Source organism: Rhinolophus hipposideros, assembly GCF_964194185.1.
Source record: "Rhinolophus hipposideros genome assembly, chromosome: 16".
NCBI lineage: Eukaryota > Metazoa > Chordata > Mammalia > Chiroptera > Rhinolophidae > Rhinolophus > Rhinolophus hipposideros.
In genome coordinates, this window is record NC_138062.1 from 28,434,334 (window position 1) to 28,446,485 (window position 12,152).

The 12,152-nt window shown below is 34.2% G+C and overlaps 1 protein-coding gene across 5 annotated transcripts in view; it reads left to right on the forward strand.

The window, feature by feature from the left end:
- Nucleotides 1-12,152, forward strand: part of RAPGEF2 (Rap guanine nucleotide exchange factor 2) — a 213,678-nt gene that overhangs the window by 93,537 nt on the left and 107,989 nt on the right. The gene's annotated exons all lie outside the window — the stretch shown is intronic.

Genomic DNA, 12,152 nt, shown 5'->3' on the forward strand with positions numbered 1-12,152 from the left:
TTGACTAGTATTTTCACAGAAAGAGAAGTTGATGGGTTACCTGGGAGGGTAATTTTGAAGAGCTGGTTTATGGAAGTTCTAGACAAAGGAGAAGATAGGAGTGAAAGGTGGTTCCAATGCTTTAAACCTGGATGTCTGGCTGAGTGGTGACTTTGGCAGCTATCACCAAAACCTGTAGAAGATCAGGTGGGTGGATATCTGAACTGAAACGAATATATTTGATTTTAGGCATGTTGTGGCACATGCTTTGACAGATGGGGAGAACTACAGGGGGTATGAAGAGCTAATGTGGGCATTGGGTCACCTGAAGAATGTTGGAGATAGGGTAGGGTAAGGTAGGTTAGACAAGTAGGTAAATAGGGGGAATGCAGAAGCAAAAAAGAGATACTTATAGGGACAAATTTTGACAAAACTAAAATTTTACTTCACTGACCATCCCCATGCAGAATTATCTCATGACCTATTTTAAGCAAGCGATGCAATATGTTGCCAATTCTTATATATAAAATAAGGTGACAGATTTCATAAGTTCTATTAAATTTTGTAAGTGAGGTAGTTATTAGTCTTTTACAAAAAAAAAGATTAATTTGAAAATGATGGCTTGCGTTGGCTTCCAATTTTTGGATTCTGTGATCATTCATGAAAATCTATCTGTGTGGATTCATGTTTTCGTTACTTCTGAATAAATACCTAGGAGTGGCATTGCTAGGTTATGTGGTAAATGTATGTTTAACTTTATCAGGAACGGTCACACTGATGTCCACAGTGGCTATAACATTTTGCATTCTCACTAGTAGTCTCTGAGAATTCTGATATTGCTCCACATCTTCTCCAGTACTTGGTATTGTCACCTTTTCAATTTTCGTCATTCTAGTGGATATGTGGCAGTAATCTCACTGTGGTTTTATTACATATTTCTCTGAAAACCAATGTTGTGGGAATTTTTTTATGTGCTTATTGGCCATGCATTTATCTTCTTTTGGTGAAATGTTAGTTCACTCATTTAAAACAACTATTTAAAAAAATTGGATTATGACCATTAAGAAAATTTGGATGGACTGTTTATTTTTGAGTTGCAAGTGTTCTTTATGTATTCTGGATACACTTTCTTTGCTGTATATATTTTGCACAAATTTTCCGCCAGTCTGTGGCTTGCCTTTTTCTTAACTATATCTTTAAGAGAAAACTTTCAATCTTAATGAAGTCTGTTATGTAAATGTTTTATTTTATGTGAGATGTGATCAACAAATACGGTGAATATTTAAATACAAAATTTATTACAATAAAAGACACATTGCTGTTAATCCCCCTCAGAATACTCCCCCTCACTTGGAACACCATTCCCATCATTCTTGCCACTTTCTGAAGCAGTACTGGAAGTCTTCTTTCATGAGTGTCTTTACTTCATCCTCCATCATGACAACGCTTCATGTCACACATTGCTTCTGGTACAGAAATTTCTGTCAATAATATTCTGGTGTGTCCTCATCCACCGTATTCACCAGATCTAGCACTGTGTGATTTCTGGTTCTTCTCCAAAGTCAAAATGATTCCATACATTGAGGCAGCCACAACAGCGCAACTAAAGACATTCACGAAAGAGGACTTCCAGAACCGCTTCAGAAAGTGGCAAGAATGATGGGATAAGTGTGTTTGAAGCGAGGGGGAGTTTTTTGAGGGGGATTAATGCAATGTGTCTTTTAGTGTAATAAATTTTTTAAAATTTAAACATTCACTATATCTTTTGATCACACTTCATAGTTTGTATGTTTAGTGTCCTGTTTAAGAAATCTTTTCTTAATCTGTTGTCATAAAGTTTTTCTCATATTTTTCTTCCAGAAACTTAATAGTTTTAGCTCATCCATTTAGATATGAGATCCATTTTCATTTAATTTTTGTGTATGGTATAAGTTAAGGGTTCAGATTTATATTTTTCCACACAGATATTCAGTTGTTCTAGGGCCATTTATTGAAAAGAATATTTTTTTAATCCATTAAAGTGCCTTGGCACATTGGTTAAAGGTCAATTGACCATATTTGTTCAGGCCTATTTCTAGACTCTCTCTTCTGTTCTAAATTGATCTACATGTCATACCAATACCACATTGTCTTCACTTGTGTAGTTTTATAGTAACTTTGGAAATTATGTAGTTAAATCCCCATCTTTGTACTTTATCAAAATTGTTTTAGCTTTTCTATGTTTTTGCCTTTTCATATAAATTCTAAAATCAGCTTGTCAGTGTCAATGCTTGTTAGGATTTGATTGGAATTGCATTGAATCTGTAGATCAATTTGGGAAGGTTTACTATCTTAAAAATATTGAGCCTTACAAACCATGAACATGGTATACCTCATATATTTCATTTGCAAGGTTAGTACTCATTTGTAGTTTTTAGTGTACAAGTCATGCACATCCTTTATTTAATTTATTCCTAAGTATTTTATTTTTGATGATATGTAGTAGGTTTTTACCACCTCAGTCTATATATAAGGAAAGATCTGAAACAGAGGTTAAACAGTATTGCTAGTGTTACTTATTGGTAGAATTAGAAGGTATTACCTATTAAACACCCACAAAACAAGATAAAACAAGATAAGTATGGCTTATGAGAAATGTCCATATTTCATTCAGTTGCATTAAATAAATTGATATTTTATTAATATCTTTGTAAGAAATTACATATATGTGTGAATTTATGCTTTTCCTTTTTTGGAAATGTGTTTTTTTTAACTTTCAAAAATTATGACTGCAGTATTATTCAAGTGTCCTGTATTACTGTTCAGGTTCTTTCTTACAAAGACATGCCCCTTATTTCAACTTCTTTTAAAGCCTGTACCAGATTTTGGGAGGTTTGTCCCATTCATATAAGACTAAAGAATATCAGATATTTGGTTGCCATTCTAGAGATCTTGTTTGATTCTTGAGATCAGTTCACCATCTTTTCCTGTTCAGGGCCATTGTCAACCATTCATTTGAATTCATCTACCATTTTTCTCATCAACAAGCTACATAGATATGTTTGGGAATTTCTTAATGTCATTGTTTATTTTAGCTCTTTAATAATTTGATAAAATTAGGTCATTTTTAGGTATGATATTAGAGCTATACTTCCTTGTCTCTTCAACTCATGCGTGGTGAGCTGTACATGATGAAATGGTGAACACATAACAAAGGCATTTTAGACAAGGCATGTGTCTACATGCTGAAGCGGAAAGCTGTTACGTGGATCATAACTTTTATACAAACTGATCAGCCTCCATCTGTGTACAAAGCACGGTGATCAGCAGAGACCTGTTTGTGCCACTGTGTAGACCGATAGCAGCGGATGCGTTCAGCTGAGCTGTTCTCTGGCAATTTGGTCACAAGGACATAGACACTAACTACCCCAGTGTAGTCCTCATCACACCACTGTCCTTTGCTGGTGTAGATTGTGGCAAGAGGGAAAAACTGCTTGCTCTCTTCACCCCAGTACTGCTGAGGTAAGATCCACCTTTTTTCTCTTGAAGGGAAAACAAGAGCAGACACAGCCTCTTTCAACTTTTCACATGTTGTTTCGATTTAAATTTATGCTAGTCTTTTCCATGGTAATCCCTCAAGCCAGGTATACAATTCAGCATTCCTTTGGTGGAGAGCAACGTGTATAATACAGCTTGGGTCAATTTTAATAACAAAATTGCATTGCTGAGCACATGTAAGCATTTGACCTTGAGGACTCACAGGAGAGCAGACATTGCAGATTTTCCTACTTGCCCTTGACTTACAAGAGAGTAGATAATGAATTAATAGAAATTGATAAAGAGAGTCTGTCAGGCAGCCGGTGAGGTCATGAGGCTGGTATGCGGAAACAGTGCCCATACAACATGCGTAACACAGAACTGCAGCCAGGAGGGGTGGGTGGGTCATCCAAGCAGGAAATTAGCCGTCAGAAGGAATGTTGGCTCTGCACGAGCTGAAGCCGCATGGACTCCCTGAGAGAAAGCACACAGGGAAATGGGGAGTGCAGACTGCTGCAGAGAAAAGAGCTCCTATAGGAAGAAGGTGGCAGCTCTATTGCTGTTACTGGTGCTTCAAAGATACTATTGAAGACAGTGCAGGTTAGATTTTTTTTTTAAGGAATTAAAACGTTGATAGCATAAATCTCAACTATTTAGTACTTCTCCTGTAGTAGACAACAGGCTACTGAAAAAGGAACAGAGCGAAAGACACAGCCATGAGGCCCTTGCTTGAATTTTTTTTTCTTGTGCTCTGTTTTTATAAGCAAAGGTTAAATGTTGAGATTCACTGTGTAGAGCAACAAACTTCTATTAATTTGTGCATGGTAATGATTGTTAAAATATTTCTTCTAAATGAGCCTTGAAAGAAATTTAGAGATGCTTCATTGTATGTTTGATTTTCCCAAGTAGTTACTTCTGAAATACGAGCCTTTTAAAGGTCATGCTTTATATAAACAGTTTGTAATTTGCACACATGTGCAATTTATATGTGTGCTTGATGTGTGTATGTTTTTGTTTTAAATAGCTGTTACTTTTTGGGTTATTGTTACACTTATGAGTGAGGACAGATATTTAAAAAGATTAAGTGCATTTTTATGGTAAATCTTTCCTCTTACACTTCTATTAAAACGTGTGATTCCTGTATATCCTACTGATTTTGGGGAATGGAATTGATGGCATCAGCAGTTTCTTGTTAGATTATTTTTTCTTAAAGCGATTTGCTATCCTGCTATCGAAAGACGATATCACGTGAATATGTTTTTTTGTAAGTCCTAAATAAATACATTGATTTTGGTTTAAGAGCATCGTTCCAGTCATTTAATTAGATTTTAAAGGAGGAAAGTAAAATTTAGTAACTGCTTATCCTTTTCTAGAAATGAAGGTATAAAAAAATTGGTATCTTGGAGTATAACATTTTTAATCATTTTGTCAAATTAGAATTACCTATCAGTCTCATCTCGGTTTGACTGCGTGTATTTCCTCACAGGGTATAGCCCGACATGAGTAAGTTTACATTCCAGTACGGAGGCACTGCATTCCACAGGGCATTTCTGACGTACCACAAGAATGTAGAGGCCCATACAAAGGGCGAGCTTAGGGACCCTGAGAGTAGAGGCGTCTGTGCTCAGTGACTGCCTTTCGTGGAAATTCACACTAGCAGAAAGTGCTCTCTTGAGTCAACTTTGGTGGGGAAGATGTGGCCACAGACACTTAGTAGAGGATGGCCTTACCAGAGTAAGAGCCTGCCACACCCTGTCCAGTATAGCGTTACCGATGGGTATTTATGAAAACTAGGTAAGACTTGATATTCTCAAGCACTTGTGCTTTCTTCTTGTGAGTCTTGAACTTGAAACAAATTGTATCAGGCTATTAATTTTTTTCTCTATTTTACATTATGTACAAGAGTACTTACTTTTAGTACTTTTGGTCTGTACATTGTGGGTACTATAAAGTCATTCGATTTTGTATCTGTAAACATTTTGAACTTAGTTTATTTCAATTTTAGGAATAGTTTGTAATTCTTAATTTTCTGTACAAAACGTTTAGCAAACATTTAATTTAATGGGAATGAAAATCTGGATTGTTAAACTATTTCTGGAGCAACCATCCCTAAATGAATTGTACTAAGGGAGTATGAGCATTTAAGAATAATCTGCTTGTTGTGCTGCAAGTGGTCTTTTCATAATCATTTGTTCTGAGTTTAATTTTTGTTGTTTTTTTAAAAATATCTCAGAAAACCAATAGACTGACTTAAAGGGAACTTGCATCGCTTAGTTGTCATCTTTGGTTGTTAAATGCAACATTATAAGGACATTCTGAAATACATTGAGGTCAAATGGTTGAAAGCCAGGCTGTATAGTGTATTTACACAGAACAATTTAGAAGGATTTAAAATGGACCATAATAATTAAATTTTCATACTATGTAGAACCAGAAGGCTATCAGCATTCTTAAAGCAAATACTTTCTCTGTTTCTCCCTATGTCTTTCTCTGTGACTTTATAGCCACTGATGAAAGGCTGCTATCTGGTATAGAAAGAGCTAACAGGTTTTCAAATATTCAGGCCAAGTCTCATTAATAACTCTTCTTGTTTTTGAAAGGCAATTATTCATATATTTATGTCTTAACACACACATACGAGTATAGGCATATACACATACAGAGGCTGAAACTACTGGAGACTATGATTAATTTTTTTTAATTTAAAGTTAAAAATACGCTATATCACTTTAAAAATCAAGGAGTTTAAACTTGAAAAACATCTCTGTTTATCTCAGTATGTGATATTATGAGTGCCATTTCAAAGAAGCAGATGTTCTACTTGTTGAAGTTCTGGCAGCAGCTGCCTGAAGAGACTAGGTTTTTATGGATTTGACATTCAAATCTTTGACTGTTTCAGGATAACCCTCAGGCTCTTCTTGATGGTCATGTGTAATTTTGCTGAATTTGAATTGACTTCGGAATTACAAAACTTGATTTGTACTTTTCACTCAACTAGCTAGTGAGTGAGCCTATCCAACCTAGGGAACAAGTTCTGTTCCCGACTTGTCATTGGCTTGGTGCTTTTTCTGGGTAAATGCGACGTACTGTAGCAACATCCCTGAGGAGTCCTGGGAATGATTCCTCATAGACGTCAAGCTTACCAAACACCAGAGTTCATGTTATTGAATGTGGAAAGGGCTACAGAAGAAAGCAAGAGAAGGGTAAGGTCAGTGGAGTACAACAGGACCCTGCAGTACAGAGACAGGTTTGTCATTCCCGGCATCTCCTTTAACCGACCTTTAGGTAACAGCGTAATTTCTCCAGTTGTGAAATGAGAATTGAACTGGAAAGGCACTTCTCATGGGGAGAGTGGGATGGCACGGTTACCCATATTATAATCACTTGGAGGCCTTTTTGTAAACCCAGATGTTTGGGGACTTTTGATGTCACACGTTGGATATGGCACACTTTCAGATGTGAAACTAAAAGGGGAAAAAGGCCAAGATATCCATTATTGTGTAATTTTTAAAGTTTTTTTCTCAACTCTGAAATTCTGGAGATTCATTTTGGTTTATGCAATTGTCGGAGAAAAATATGACATTTTTATTAAACTCATGCTGTTCACTGTTCTGCTTGTTGTCACAGCTTCTTGTGTACTCATCTTCCACAGAACACAAACTACTTAGGAATAGAGGCTATATTTAGTGAGTTTCTTGTAAGATCTGTAATGATTACACAATTTATATTGATTATAATATGTGTCCAATGATTATTTGGAAGAGGAAGAGGAAGCAGAATTCTCTCTCTCCCACATATATGTGGAGATACAGTGGTGGGGGGTGGCCCCTAATTTATGGCCAGGCATAAAATAAAAATGGGATTAATGCTGGATGAAAGAAAACGGTAGGTATAATTGACTGTCTTCAGAACTCTAAAATATTTCAGTAATATTTGTTTCCTTTTTCTCATCTCATCCTAGTTTTCCTTTCACCCACAACTTCTACCACTTCATTGTTAAATTAATATAGAAAAGAGATTGGTTTCAGGTTTATCAATAGTACAGTTCAGCCATCAAACTTAGCTCTTCCTCTTTCCCTAAGATTTGTTGTTGTTTGGTCAAAGTAGAGTTCCTACTTTTTCTTGTTCAGGTCCTGAAATTTTGTTAAGAAACTCAAAGCTATTAAAGTAAACAAATCCTCTTGATAGATTTATTTTATAAGACTTTTTAAACTTGTGGATATATACATATGTATATGTAAATTTGTGTACATACATATGTGATGTGTGTGTATCATACATATACAACAAAATACGCCGTTTTAACTATTTTAAGTGTATGATTCAACGAATTAATTACAATCACACTGTTCTACAACCATCACAACTACCCGTTTTCAGAACTTATGTTTCATAACTCCAAACAGAAACTATGCAATCATTAGGCATTCTCCCAATCTCTGGTAACCTCTAACCTGCCGTCTTTATGAATTCACATATTGGAGATTTTTTTTATACAATATTTGTCCTTTTGTGACTGGTGTATCGCACTTAGCATGATGCTTCCAAGGCTTATCCATGTTGTAGAACTTATCCATGGGTCAGAATTTCAGTCCTGTGTATGGCTGAATAATATTCCATTGTAGGTATACATCACACTTTGTTCATACATTCGTCTGTTAATGGTCCATTGCGTTATTTCCACCTTTTTACTATTTTAAATAATGTTGCAGTGAAATTGGTGTACAAATACCTGTTTGATTTTCTCTTTTCGGTATTTTGAGTATTTATCTGGCAGTGGAATTGCTGGGTTATAGGATCATATGGTAATTCTGTTTAACTTTTAGAGAAAGTGCCAAACTTTTTTCCACAGTTACTGCACCATTTTATGGTCCCACCAGCAAAGTACAAGGGTTCCAAGTTCTCTATATTCTCTTCAACACTTGTTATTATTTTTTAAATTATAGCCACCCTACTATCTCATTCACATCTAGTATCAGCTAATGACTAAGGATGTTGAACAACTTTTCATGTTTTTATTGGCTAGTTATATATCGTCTGTGGAGAAAGATCTAAGTCGTTTGCACATTTTTTAACTGGGTTGTTTGTCTTTTTGTTGTTGAGTTCCAGGAATTCTTATATATCCTGGACATTAAAGCCTGATCAGATACATGATTTGCAAATATTCTCTCACATTCTGTAGATTGTCTTTTCAGTTTCTTGATAATATTCTTTAATGCACAGAAGTTTTTAATTTTGATAAAGTACAATTTATCTACTTTTCCTTTCGCTGCTTGTGCTTTGAATCCATTTCCAAATCCAAGGTTATAAGGATTTATCTCCCCACCCACCCTTTTTTTGTAATGGTTTTATAGTTTTGGCCCTTTTGTTTTGATCAGTGATCCATTTTGAGTTGATGTTTGTATATGGTGAAAGGTAGGAGTTCATTCTTTTTCATGTGTGATTACAGTTGTCCCACTCATTTCTTGAAGAAACTTTTCTTTCCCCGTTGAATGAACTTGACACCGTATCAAAATTCAATTGGCCATAGATATATGGGTTTATTTGTAGATTTTCAATTTCATTTCAGTATGTCTGTACTGAACCACACTTATACTTATACTAGTACCACACTGTTTTGATTACCGCAGCTTTGTAGTAAGCTTCCAAATCAAGAAGTATGAGTCCTTTGACTTTGTTCTTTTTCAAAATTGTTTGGCTAATTAGGACCTCTTGGAATTCCATGTTAATTTAAAGATCAGTTTTTTTATTCTGCAAAAAAAGGCTGTTGGGATTTTAATAGGCATTGCATTGAATCATTACTCATGAAAAAATAATTTTACTTATAGAGTCATTAGGGGTCCTTTAGACTATTTTATTTGAAATTTTTGTGTACTTTCATTGTTTGTCTTTTTGCAAATAAAAAGAATTATAATTTATTTTATTTATTCTGTTAAGTCAAAATTGAAAAGAACCCAGAAGTTTCACTCCTAGGTTTTCATCCAAAAGAAATTAAAAATATATATATAATTTTTATTCCTTCCTAATATATCCATCATTTTGAAATATGTCTTTGTTTATTATTTGTTGTTTATTAAGTTAGCAGCTTACTGTACTAATGCCTTTAAAGACTTCTAGTTTTTATTTCTTTTAACTAAAACATAGAACCATTATTTTTTAATATTTTAATATGTTAAATGCTGTGTGCATTTCATCACTTTTTATATAGAATATTGGATCACATTATATAGAATATAGTACATTGGATCTATAATACAACTTTGTTAAATGTCTTGACCTTTTTATTAGTGGCTTTATTTTGTGCTTTACTATCTAAAAGTCTGTGTGTCATTTGAAAACCTAAAGATTTCTCTCCATTTCTTTCTACTAAATCATCTAGAATATTTAAAACAATTGATCTTAAGATCATCTGTTGGGGAAATCTTACTTTCTATACGCTTCCATCCGGTTGCCTTTTTTTCAATATCTGTACTTATTTTCCAGAATTGAATATTTGAGAGTTTATTTGTATAGAACCTGGTCAAGGATTTTGAAAACTTATTAACTAGTGATATTTACTTTTGCTTACATATTTTTTGTTTCAAAGAAAAAGGTAGTACAAGCAAAAGTATTTGGTGAACTTACTTTCTTGCTGACATGTTTCATCACTCTCCCTATCCTTCCTACCTTACAGTGTCTGGTTTGTAAGCTAAGAGTCAGTCATCCCTGCAAAGACCAAGAGGCCTTGTCACCACTGAGCAGGCCTACTGTGTGCATTCGTAACCGGTGCTTTGGCTCTTTTGAGGCCACTCTTTCCTGTGGGTTCTTGGCTGTGTTTGAAAAATAGACTTTTGAATAAATCATTTATTCTGTCTTGCTACAACGTGTTCTATGTGCATTTGCCTTCTCCGCTCAGCATATTCAAGAAATTAATCTGATGGAGGTTCTACTATTTATCTTATTGTTCGCATCTTTGTAATGGTCAGTAGAACTTGAGTCTTTTGTGGCTTCAGAACAGTTTTGTCAGATTCTAGTGACGCTCACTTTCTAGAAGACTTTCATGAAGATATTTTTTATCGCACATTTTAGGGGGTGGAAACTTCTCATTCCTAAAGCAATAGTGTTAATGTAAATAAAAATGTGAATATCTACCGAGCCACAAAGTCCTGTTGAACTGGTGGCTAATTGTTCAGAGGATTTACAGCCTTAATTCTGAGGTAATGAGTTGTTGGTGCAAGAATTAGGCATAAAATAAATAAATGGAATTTATTTGTGTGTACATTACCCCTTTTGTTGCTAAAATTTGTAAAGCAACTCAATTTTAGCGTGTTATTTTTTATTAAGTGTTGCATGAACATTTTATGCATTATAAACACATAATTTTTTTACTATATAATATTTTAAACAAGGAAAGACCATTTGATCATTGTTTATAAAAAGCTTGTCCACTTCTATAATTTAATAAAATAAAACTTAGAATCACAGTCATGATTTTCTTTAGATTTTAATGTTAGCTTATTACTAATAAACCTTAAGCATACACTGTATATTTTTATCTAGTCAAATAGCAGGATTAAATGGACAGTGATGGTATGAAACCTACCACATATTTTACTAATGTATTGAGATTATTCCTTAATTTCTAGTGTGTAATTAAATTATAAGCTTTACTAAAAATTAAATTGACTGGTAATTTCAGACACCAGAAACCAATTTTTGTGTGTACTGAAGATTTTATGTAATTTTAGTGGTATTTAGTTGTAAACCAAAAAAATGAAATTGAAAAGTTCAGATCATTTTAATTGCATGTACAATAAGTAGCATGACAAAGAAAATGGGTTTATTATATATTTCTTCGCATTTTTTAACTTTTAAATGCACTGTAATGTGTATGTTTGTGTGAGTATGTATGTATTAATGTATATATATGAATATTTTAAAAATAATTTTTCACATGAGCAAAGTATGATTCTGTTTTTGATTTTCATAGAAACAACTTTGGAGCAAGAAAGGATTTAAGTAATGGCCTAGGCTAATCTGATAATTTTACAAATGAGTAAAATTTAGATTATGAGAATGGTCAAGTTGGTTTGCTAGAGATCACAATGATAGTGAAATGTTGACTTTCCTGTTCTCTTTGTCTTACATGACTTTCACTATAGTTTGATTCGTGTGCACTGCCATCTATAAAGAGGATTATACATGGAACAAGAATTTTCATAGACATTCACTCAAAATGTCTAATTAACCTGGAAAAAATGCTTGATAACAGTTCTTTGAAAGAATTTTTTCTCATTTTTCTCAAAGATAGGTTATTAAAAATGGTTACTAAAAATTGACTGGAGGGAAGGGAAGATTTTTGGAGTAGTGAATGGGCAGGGACAGACGAACATTACTAGAGCAAGTCAGGATTATCTAGCTTGGCCAGGATTTTCTCTTCATGGTTCTAGTTGGCATGTAGCTCTATGTCAGAGGGAATAAATCTGCTCTAGTGTTAAGATGGGAGTTCTCACAGACAGGGCAAAGTTGCTATATCTGGGTTCTTTAGTGCAAAGTTTTCAAGAGGAAGAGACTTTTAGTATGTATATCCACTTAAATCATTTTATAGCTAAAGACAAAGTCTTAAGTTAAATACCCATTTCTTAAAAATTTTAGTATAAGTTGATTTGAAAATTTAG